Raw genomic sequence first — 10302 nt, 5'->3', positions numbered from 1 at the left:
TAAAGAACGCCCAGAACTCAACAGCAAAGGGACAAACAACCTGATTGGAAAATGGGCCGGAGACAAAGGTCCGTATAGTTCAAGCTATGGCTTTCCCAGTGGTCATGCACGGATGTGCGAGCTGGACCCTAAAGAAGGCTGAGCACAAAAGAATTGATGCTTGTGAACTGTGGTGCTGGAGAAGACTCTTGAGAGTCCCTTGGACAGCAAGGAGCTCAAACCAGTCCATCCTAAAGGAAATCAACCCTGAATATTCATTGGAAAGACTGATGCTGAAGCTGAAGCTCCAATACTTTGGCCACCTGATGCCAAGAAGAACTGACTCATTGGAAAAGACCCTGAAGCTGAGAGAGATTGAAGGCGGGAGGAGAAGGGGGCGACAGGGTGAGATGGTTGGACGGCATCACCGACTCAATGGACATGAGTTTGTGCAAACTCCGGGAGATGGTGGCGCGCTGCAGTCCATGGGGTTGCAGAGAGCTGGACACGACTGAGCGAATGAACAGCAAGAGATGTGAACGTGGCAGGGAGGAAGGCTTCCTGCTAACGGTGGATAAGCACGTGGAGAGACGCTTCCTCCCTGTGTCATTAGGCAAATGCAGATTAGACCACAGTGCAATACCACCTGTGAGAGAAAGCAGACACTAGTAACACGGGTGACAGAGCAACCCCACATGAGGAACCGCGTGGCAAACTGTGAGCAGAACTTCCGACGTGTCGCCGGTGAGAAGGCAGAGCAGAGCCTGGTGGAGGAGCGGGGTCACATCTCAGCAGCTGGTGACCCAGGGCTTCCACTCCCAGTATTTACTCAAGAGAAGTGAAAGCTCACGTCCTTGCAAACGCCTGTGCATGAATCTTTACAACAGTGTTATTTACGGTCGCCCAAAACCAGAGACAAAGTAGGTGTCATCCAGCTGGTGCGGTGGGGGCCCCTGTGGTCTGTCCACGAGATGCCACCGGGGGAAGGGGCTGTCCGTGTGCCCGGTGGGCATGAGCCTCCAGTGCCGTGTCTGTAGGAAAGCCTCCGGACCCCACAGGCTGTACCGGCCTGTTCGCATGAGGTTCTGGAAGAGGCGAAATAAGAGAGGCCCATGACAGATGAGAGGTTGCTAGGGGCGGGGGGCGGGGAGCGACCACCTCTCAGGGGCCACAGAGGGGCGCGCGGGGTGGCGGAGCTGTTCCCAGCACGACTCTGGTGGGCACACAGCCGGGTGCATCTGTCAAAGCCTACGGAGCTGGGGCTTCCCTGGTGGTCCAGGGGCTCAGAATTCGCCTGCCAATGCAAGAGACACGGGTTCCGCCCCTGGTCCGGGGAGACGCCACCTGGTGCAGGCCAGCTAAGCCCGTGAGCCACAGCTACCCTAGAGCCCATGGTCCAGCACGGGAGAAGCCCCCGCACCACAGCCAGAGAGAGCCTGCGTGCGGCCACAAAGCCCAGCACAGCCGCCAGCCAATACATATGCTCATTCAAAAGGAGACCTTTGAAATGAGCGAGGTGAACGCCGCAGAGTGACCTTTCCGCATGTACGTGAAGGTTTTCTAAAGTGAAAAGCGCCCATTTCAAAAGGCAGATAAGAAGGAGGCGCTGCAGACCCCCGTGTGCTATTTCTGAAGACACAGCTGAGATGAACCAACTCTTAGAAACCTGGAATGGGCTAGAGGAAATGAAAGCGTGAGTGAAGTGATGCCCAGAAGTCGCCCCACACGGACACCTGGAGCTGGAAGGACAGACACAGACACGGACGGTGACCCAAGGCAGGGCCAGCTCTCTGACAAGCTTGGCGACTCTCGGCTCCAAGGGGCAGGGAGGAACAGGGAGGGGGCAAGCGCGCGGCACGCAGGCTGCAGCGGGGGGCCGAAGCCTGTCCACTGCCTCCCTGACGTCGGTCGGGGTTTGGGGCTCAACCTGCACCCGAAGGTGAGACTGACATGTGGACACGCGGCCGTGGCACTCACGCTTATAGAGAGGCCCTGTCCCCTGTCCCCATGGCGGGGCCTTGGGGCTGCCCAGCCCAGTGCTGGGTCCCTGTGAGGGGGTGACACGGAGCTGCCAACAGTAATGGGAAGTTCACAGTGGAGCTGGGGCCTATTGCAGAATGAAGTTAGGGTACAAGTTTCCCGGGCTTCTCCGGTGGCTCAGTGGTAAAGAATCTGCCTGCCGTGCAGGAGACATGGGTTCAAGCCCTGGGCCGGGAAGATCCCCTGGAGAAGGGAATGGCTACTCACTCCAGTATTCTGGCCTGGGGAATTCCATGGACAGAGGAGCCTGGCGGGCTGCAGCTCCTGGGGTTGCGGAGAGTCGGACACGACTGAGCAACTGAACACCACCGCGTGTTCTCTGCAGGCCCACAGCGATGCAGACGGGACCAAGGGAAACGGGAGAAGTGAAGTGACCTCCGCTGGCAGAGGTGTGATCTGACGTGTAGGAAATCCTGAGGCTTCCAGCTGAGTGGCAGGACACGAAGCAAGCAAGGAAGTCAACTTTGTTTCTACTGACTAACAGCAGAGAAACTGAGGAGGAAATTAGGAAGTCAATTCCATTCTGTCTCTCTCTTTTCTTTTTCTACACTGTGAGTCTGAAGCATTTGCACCCCTGCCAAGTTCCCAGGGATGTGCTGTGGGCGGCTGGGCGCGGAGACCAGCCCCATCTTCAGCGGCATGAGAAATGATGAAATACTTGGGAACTACCTGCCCAGGGAAGAGAGAAGGCTGCACTGTGGAAGCCACAGACCGCTGCAGGAAGAAGTGAAGACAGGCGGGGCGGCCCGCACCCCGCTCGGACCAGAGGGCGCCCTGCTGCCACAAAGTGGACCTGCAGTCACCACAGCCCCTGCCCAAGTCCCCGTGACGTGACTGGTTTTGTTTTGTTCTGTCTGCAGAAATAGAAATGTTCAGAAGTGCTCAGACGCTTGGTCGTGTCCGACTCTCCGAGACCCCACGGACTGCAGCCCGCCAGGCTCCTCTGTCTGTGGGATCCTCCAGGCAAGAATACTGGAGTGGGTGCTATTTCTTTTTCCAGGAGATCTTCCCGACCCAGGGATCCATCCATGTCTCTTGTGTCTCTTGCATTGGCAGGCAGATTCTTTTACCACTATGGCACCTGTGAAGCCCCCAGAAGTAGAAATATCCACCCTAAACGTCACATGGGGCCTCAGGGACGCAGTCCCAGGAATTCATCCTCGGGGCAGAGATGATGCCTCCCCGAAGCCTGGCCAGCAGAGACTGTGGGAGGGGTGGGGGTGCAGGGGGACAGGGCCAAATGAGGAGGGGGCCAGACGGCAGAGGAGCCGGGCCGAGACCGGGTGCAGCGTGCCCACTCAGCCCGGCCTCGCTACTCGGGGGCGGGCGCTCTGCCCACGCCCTGCAGGTGCCCACGCCCCTCCTGGAGTCCCGCCTGCACCCCATCTCAACCTGGGAGAGTGGAGCCCGGCCACCTGCCTGTCACAGGGAGGAAAGTGGGCCAGGGCTGGGGGCGGAGTGGGGATACACCGAGTCTGCTACAGTGTGTGTGTGGTGTCTGTGTGTGTGTGTGTGTGTGTGTGTGTGTGCGTGGGGTGTGTGTGTGTGTCTGTGTGTGTGTGGGGTGTGTGTGTGTGTGTGTGTGTGTGTGGATGTGTGTCTGTGTGTGTGTGGTGGTGTGTGGGGTGTGTATGTGTGTGTGTGGTGTGTGCATGGGGTGTGTGTGTGTGTGTGTGTGTGTGGTGTGTGTGTGTGTGTGTGGATGTGTGTCTGTGTGTGTGTGGTGGTGTGTGGGTGTGGAGTGTGTGTGTGTCTGTGTGTGGGGTGTGTGTGTGTGTGGGTGTGTGTCTGTGTGTGTGTGTGGTATGTGTGTGGGGTGTGTGTGTGTGGGGGTGTCTTTGTGTGTGTGGGTGTGTGTGTGTGTGTCTGTGTGTGCAGGGTGTGTGTGTGTGTCTGTGTCTGTGTGTCTGTGTGTGTGTGGGGTGTGTGTGTGTGGGGTGTGTGTGTGTCTGTGTGTGTGTCTGTGTGTGTGTGTCTGTGTGTGGTGTCTGTGTGGGGTGTGTCTCTGTGTATGTGTGTCTGTGGGGTGTGTGTGTGTGTGTGTGGGATGTGTGTGTGTGTCTGTGCGTGTGTCTGTGGGTGTGTGTGTGTGTGTGGGTGTGTGCATGTGTGTCTGTGTGTGTGTCTGTGTGTGTGGGGGTGTGGGGTGTGTGTGTGTGTCTGTGTGTGGGGGGGGTGTGGGGTGTGTGTGTGTCTGTGTGGGGGGGATGTGGGGGAGGGTGTGTGTGTGTGTCTGTGTGTGGGGTGTGTGTGTGTGGGGTGTGTGTGTGTCTGTGTGTGTGGGATGTGTGTGTGTCTGTGCGTGTGTCTGTGGGGGTGTGTGTGTGGGTGTGTGCATGTGTGTCTGTGTGTGTGTGTCTGTGTGTGTGGGTGTGTGTGTGTGTGTGTGTGTGTGTCTGTGTGTGTGGGGTGTGGGGTGTGTGTGTGTGTGTCTGTGTGGGGGGGATGTGGGGGAGGGTGTGTGTGTGTGTGTGGGGTGTGTGTGGGGGGTGTGTGTCTGTGTGTGCAGGGTGTGTGTGTGTGTGTCTGTGTGTGGGGTGTGTGTGTGTCTGTGTGTGGGGGGTGTGTGGGGTGTGTGTGTGTCTGTGTGGGGGGGATGTGGGGGAGGGTGTGTGTGTGTGTGTGGGGTGTGTGTGGGGGTGTGTGTCTGTGTGTGCAGGGTGTGTGTGTGTGTGTCTGTGTGTGGGGTGTGTGTGTGTCTGTGTGTGGGGGGTGTGTGGGGTGTGTGTGTGTGTCTGTGTGGGGGGGATGTGGGGGAGGGTGTGTGTGTGTCTGTGTGTGTGGGGTGTGTGTGTGGGGTGTGTGTGTGGGGTGTGTGTGGGGGGGAGTGTGTGTGTGTCTGTGTGTGCAGGGTGTGTGTGTGTGTCTGTGTGTGTGTGTCTGTGTGTGGGGTGTGTGTGTGTGTCTGTGTGTGTGGGGTGTGTGGGGTGTGTGTGTGTGTCTGTGGGGGGGATGTGGGGGAGGGTGTGTGTGTGTGGGTGTGTGTGTGTGGGGTGTGGGGTGTGTGTGTGTGTCTGTGTGGGGGGGATGTGGGGGAGGGTGTGTGTGTGTGTGTCTGTGTCTGTGTGTATCTGTGTGTGTGTGTCTGTGTCTGTGTGTGGGGTGTGTGTGTGGGGTGTGTGTGGGGTGTGTGTGTGTATCTCTGTGTGTGTGTCTGTGTCTGTGTGTGCGTGTGTGTGGGGTGTGTGTGTGGGGTGTGTGTGTGTGGGGTGTGTGTGTATGCGTGTCTGTGTGTGTGGGGTGTGTGTCTGTGTCTGTGTGGGGGGGATGTGGGGGAGGGTGTGTGTGTGTGTGTCTGTGTGTATCTGTGTGTGTGTGTCTGTGTCTGTGTGTGCGTGTGTGTGTGCGTGCCCGTGCATGCTGGTGAGTGCCTCCGTGGCCACGTGTGTGAGCGCAGCTGTGTGCACTGGGCTCTCCTGTGTGAGGAAGCAAGCACGCCTTGGTGTCATAGCCAGAGAGGGCGTGCCAGCGGGGCGTCCGGGCGGGGGCGGGCTCCCTCGGCCAGGCAGGTAACAAGTCCACGGAGTGAGCCTGCAGGGAGGGGCAGGAAGCGGGGGCCGCTCCACCCTGCCCTGGCGTTTCTGGGGTGGGGGCCCACGCGCTGGGAGTGGAGACGTGGCTTCACACACACACGTCTGCACGCACACCCCTCTGCCCTGCCCTGAGCAGAGCCCTGACTGTGGGCTGGCTGCACCCCAGTCTGGTCACCCAGGACCCCAGCTGCAGGCCCGGCCCCTCCCCAGCCTGGCACTGCCCCCTGCCGCCCCATCCATGCCCTCCTGACTGCAGCTGGCCACCTGCCAGGATTGTGGGCGCCTCGGGAGGGCCGTGACTCCTCCCGCCCAGCGCACGGCAAACGCTCTCTAACCCGGCGGCCAGACTGTGAGTTCTGGCCACCCTGGTCCCCCCAGCCCGGCGGCCTCAAGGGCTGTTACCCGAGTGCTGTAAGCTGCGGTCGGCTGCAGCCCCAGCCTCCTGCAGATGAAACCGGATTGCTTCCGGTGCGAACAGTGGCTCGCACGCCAGCTGGGGTGTTTTCCAACGTGGGGCCACTGTCTCTGCTGCGTCTGTCAGGGGAGGGGGAGAGCCTGGGTCCAGTGCCCTGACCGCCCAGCCCCAGCTGCTCCCCTCCCAGATCACTTTGACTTCTCACTTAGTAGAGAGGGTGACAGGTGTGGAGGGCCAGCAGCCTGGAGCCTGCGGGGCAGCGCAGGGCTCACTGTGTGTTCTTGCCCACCCGCACTCCTGGCACCTCTGAGGGCCTCCCTGGAGCCTGGGGCGGTGGTGGGTCAGGGGATCCCCCCTGGTCAGGACTGCCAGGCAGCCTCTGTCATGCGGTGGCATCGGGGTCCCCTCTGGCGGCCCTGCTGACATTTGGGGCTGGAAGCTTCTCTGTGCTGAAGGGCCCTGTCCTTCCTGGGCGTTAGGGTGCTTGGCGCCATCCCTAGCCTTCAGCAGCAGCCCCAGCCCAGGGAGGGAACCCAACACCATCTCCAGGGAGGCTCAGTGTCCTTGGGGACAAATCCTCCGGGTTGGGGACCCTGGGCTGCAAGGAATTGAGGCTCACGGCGGGCCTTGAGGCAGAGGTCTGGGCGGGGGGAGGCTCCTGATCTCACTGGAAGCCTGCCATCTGCGGTTGACCTTTGACAGCAAGTGAGCCTGGGAGTAGCGGCCGGGAAAGGAGGCGGACTCCTGGCCACCGCGCCCCCGGCTTAAAGAGGGCTCCAGGCCGCCTCGCGCCCCCGGCTTAAAGAGGGCTCCAGGCCACCTCTCGGCGTCTGCCCAGCTCTCCCTGCCCCGGGGGAGGCGACCGGCTGCACACACCTGTGCTTCTGGGCAGAGGCCATCCCACTGTGCCCCTGAGGAGGCCCTGACCTCTGAGACCCTCCCTGGGTCCTAGGACCCTGAGGCAAAGCGGGCGGTCCCCAAGGGCTGCTGAGGGTGGATCAGGGCCCAAGGGCTGCAGTCCTGGGGGGCGCGGGGCTGCAGGGCTACAGCCGGGTCTGGGCTGTGCTCAGGGCGGGGTGGCCCTGAGGGATAGTGGGGCCCCTGACGGTGGACGGGGTCTGCTGTGCCCCTGCTTGGAGCTAGTGCGCGGTAGGCACTTGATTAAACAGCTGCTGACGAAGCGAGCAGCCTGCTCCTGCCGCCGTGTGGCTGACTCACCAGTCGCCACCCCGAGTCCTGCGGAGGCAGCCCTGGCCGGGTGGCCACTCGCCAGCTGGGCTGCCTGGGGGTCCCCAGCTGGCTGCACTGAGTACCATCCACCAGGGCTCTGCCTGCTGAGGTTCCCTCCCTGGGGAGGCCAGGGACCACGCGCGGGGCACGTGGACACACCAGCGATCATGATGGGGCATGTGGACACGCCAGGGACCATGCTCGGGGTGTGTGGACATGCCAGGGACCACGCTCGGGGCACGTGGACACGCCAGGGACCACACTTGGGGCACGTGGACACGCCAGTGATCATGATCAGGGTGTGTGGACACACCAACAATCATGCTCGGGGCGCGTGGACACACCAGTGATCATGCTCAGGGCGTGTGGACACGCCAGCGATCATGCTTGGGGCGCGTGGACACGCCAGCGATCATGCTCAGGGTGCATGGACACGCCAGGGACCACCCTTGGGGCGCGTGGACACACGATGGCCTGGGAGGAAGTGGCTAGAGCCACGTCCGAGCGGCGCCCGTGCCCCTCGCATGCCCGTCCCCACCCGCAGGAGGCCTCGTGTGCCCTCAGCATGAGCTCTTGTTCATCTTGGTGCCTGTGCCCCTCGCGCGCCCGTCCCCACCCGCAGGAGGCCTCGTGTGCCCTCAGTGTGAGCTCTTGCTCATCTCGGCGCCCGTGCTCTCCAGTTCTGGCCTCACGTGTGAACTCGGGCCGGGCACCCTTGGCTGCACAGAAAGCCTCACTGTCGATATTGCCAGGCTCTTCCCTGTCTTTCCCCTCACGTGCTTTCGGACACATTTTCAATGTCCTTCTCTGGCCAGGCTGCCAAGGCGCCTCCTGCACGCTCTTCTGTTAACTCCATGGCCTTGCAGACTCTCTCACCGGGGTTCTATTTAGAGCCAAGTCTGTCTGCCCTGGGGCAGTGGCCTGCGGTCCCCACCTGTCTTCGCCAGGGCTGGGGGACAGCCACCCGCTTTCTTCTGAAGCCTTGCTGTTCTGTGCCCCAGTAGCAGTGTCCTCCCCAACAGCTTTTTTTTTTTTTTCTTTCTGTGTGAAGGAGAAAGTCTTGCTACTTTCCAAACCTCTCGTCCTCCAAGTTTCAGTTTCCCCTTTCACTCTCCCAAGAATAATTCTTCCTGCCCAGAGGCTGGATGTGAGTTCAGTCTTTTTAAGAAAACAAAAACCCTTTCTTTGGCTGTGCCAGGTCTGGCTTCTGCACTCGAGTCAGGCTTTCTGTTATCCCTCAAGGCGTGCGGGATCTTTAGTTGCGGCATGTGGGATCAGTTCCCTGACCAGGGACCGAACCCGGGCCCCCTGTGCTGGGAGCGCAGCCTTAGCCAATGGCCACCAGGGAAGCCTCGAGCACGGTCTTTAGACAATGGTTTCCTCTCATGGGACATATGCACAAGGGATGGGTGGACTCAGGGGCCACAGAGAGTGGGGTGCAAACCCACGGCCCCCAGGGCTTGTGGGCTAGGGGACAGACAGACAGAGGGCGAGGGCCTGTCACAGAGCAGGCGTCTGTGTCCGGAACCTTCTGGTGCCCCCAACAGACACTGGTGATCCTGGGTTCCCAAAATACCGACAGGCAAAGCATGCTTGACGCTTTCTTCTGACAAGTGGATGGGTCGTTCTGGAAATTCTGGAGAAAACAGTAACGTTGTTTGCCATCTTTAGCTTCCCTGGGAGGAGCAACATTCTGTCAGTGGAGACAGAGTCTAGCAAGGCCTATTAAGCTGCTGGGCCAGGGCCACGGGGACTAAAGGTTTGGGTTCTCCACGAGGACCCTGCTTCGCAGGCTCTGGGCAGTGGGTCTCCTGGGGCTTCTCGGGGGAGGAAGCTTCCTTAGGAGGAGCTGCCCCACGGGCCGCACTCCCCTCCACCTCCCCTCCTCGTCGGTCCCCCAGGCTCCCTCTCCCAGCTCCTGCTCCCCAAGCTCCTCCCTCTTCCTCCCAGATCAACCCCACTCTGGACCCTCTTCTCATTTGGGGGCAGTTTCGTCCCTGGGCCTGGCCAGCATGCATCCCGCCCACCTGTCTGGGACCTGCCTTCGCCAAGTGGAAGAGAAGCTGATGAGCATGTGTGCCTGAGGCAGCATGTCCCCCCATACCCTGAAGCTCTTCTTGTTTAGTAACAGCACCCAGGGGCAGTGGGCACCATGAAATCAAAGGCCACATTTCCCAGCCATCCCCCCAGCCAGGCATGGCCACAGCTCTGTATTCTTGAGAAGGTGGGACCAGCAGCACTGTTTGGGGATTCTGGTGCATCTCCCCAAAGAGGAGGGGCCCCACTCTCCTCTACTTCCTTCCTTCCTGACACCTGGAATGCAGATGTGAAGGCTGGAGCTCAAGTAGCCATTTTTGACCAAGAGACAAGGCACCTGGTTTCCCAAGGCCATGGAAGTGGCTGGGCCAGCTGAGGGAGAGAGAGAGAGAGAACTCCACGTGCTCAGCATGTCTGGGGTTTCTGAGGTGATGGGTAGCCTATTCTGGGCTGATCTAGAGCACACTTTAACTCTGTTGAACCCACGACCCATGATTCACATTCAGAGTGCGCCCCAGTCAGAGGAAGATGGGCTGGTAATGAGTTTCAGAATCACCAAGCTCCTGGGATGACAACTTCTGTAAAGCCCCTTTTTGTTCACAGCCTCTTCTCTCCCAAGGAAGCTCTCTCTGAAACCGCCCTGAAAGCCCCTTCTCTGGGAGGTACTGGGGAACTCCTGGGCCCTTGTGAAAGCACCAAGTCCCGAGGAAACCCCGGAGCCCCTGCTTCCCCTCCCCAGCCCCCAATTCAGTGACGCAGCATCAGTGAGGCTGAAGAGTTGGGGGTGGGCAGCGGCCAGCAGTCAGGATGGCCTGGCAGACTTTCTGGAAGAAGAAAAAGCGGTCATCTCAGCAGTGGGTCAGGGGTGGCACAGACAGACTGACTCCCACGAGGCAGCAGGGCTCGCTCCAGGCAGGGGCTGCGTGGAGATGGAGGGGCAGAACATAGCACAAGAGCAAGGCTGAAGAGATGGGGCACGTGACCAGCCCCACAGAGGCGGGGCAGATGGTCCAGCGAGTCTGGGACAACTTGAGGGTCCTCAAGGGCAACAACTAAAGTTGACGGAGG

Source organism: Ovis aries, chromosome 18, assembly GCF_016772045.2.
Source record: "Ovis aries strain OAR_USU_Benz2616 breed Rambouillet chromosome 18, ARS-UI_Ramb_v3.0, whole genome shotgun sequence".
In the NCBI taxonomy this organism is placed as follows: domain Eukaryota; kingdom Metazoa; phylum Chordata; class Mammalia; order Artiodactyla; family Bovidae; genus Ovis; species Ovis aries.
This window is presented reverse-complemented; position numbering follows the sequence as displayed.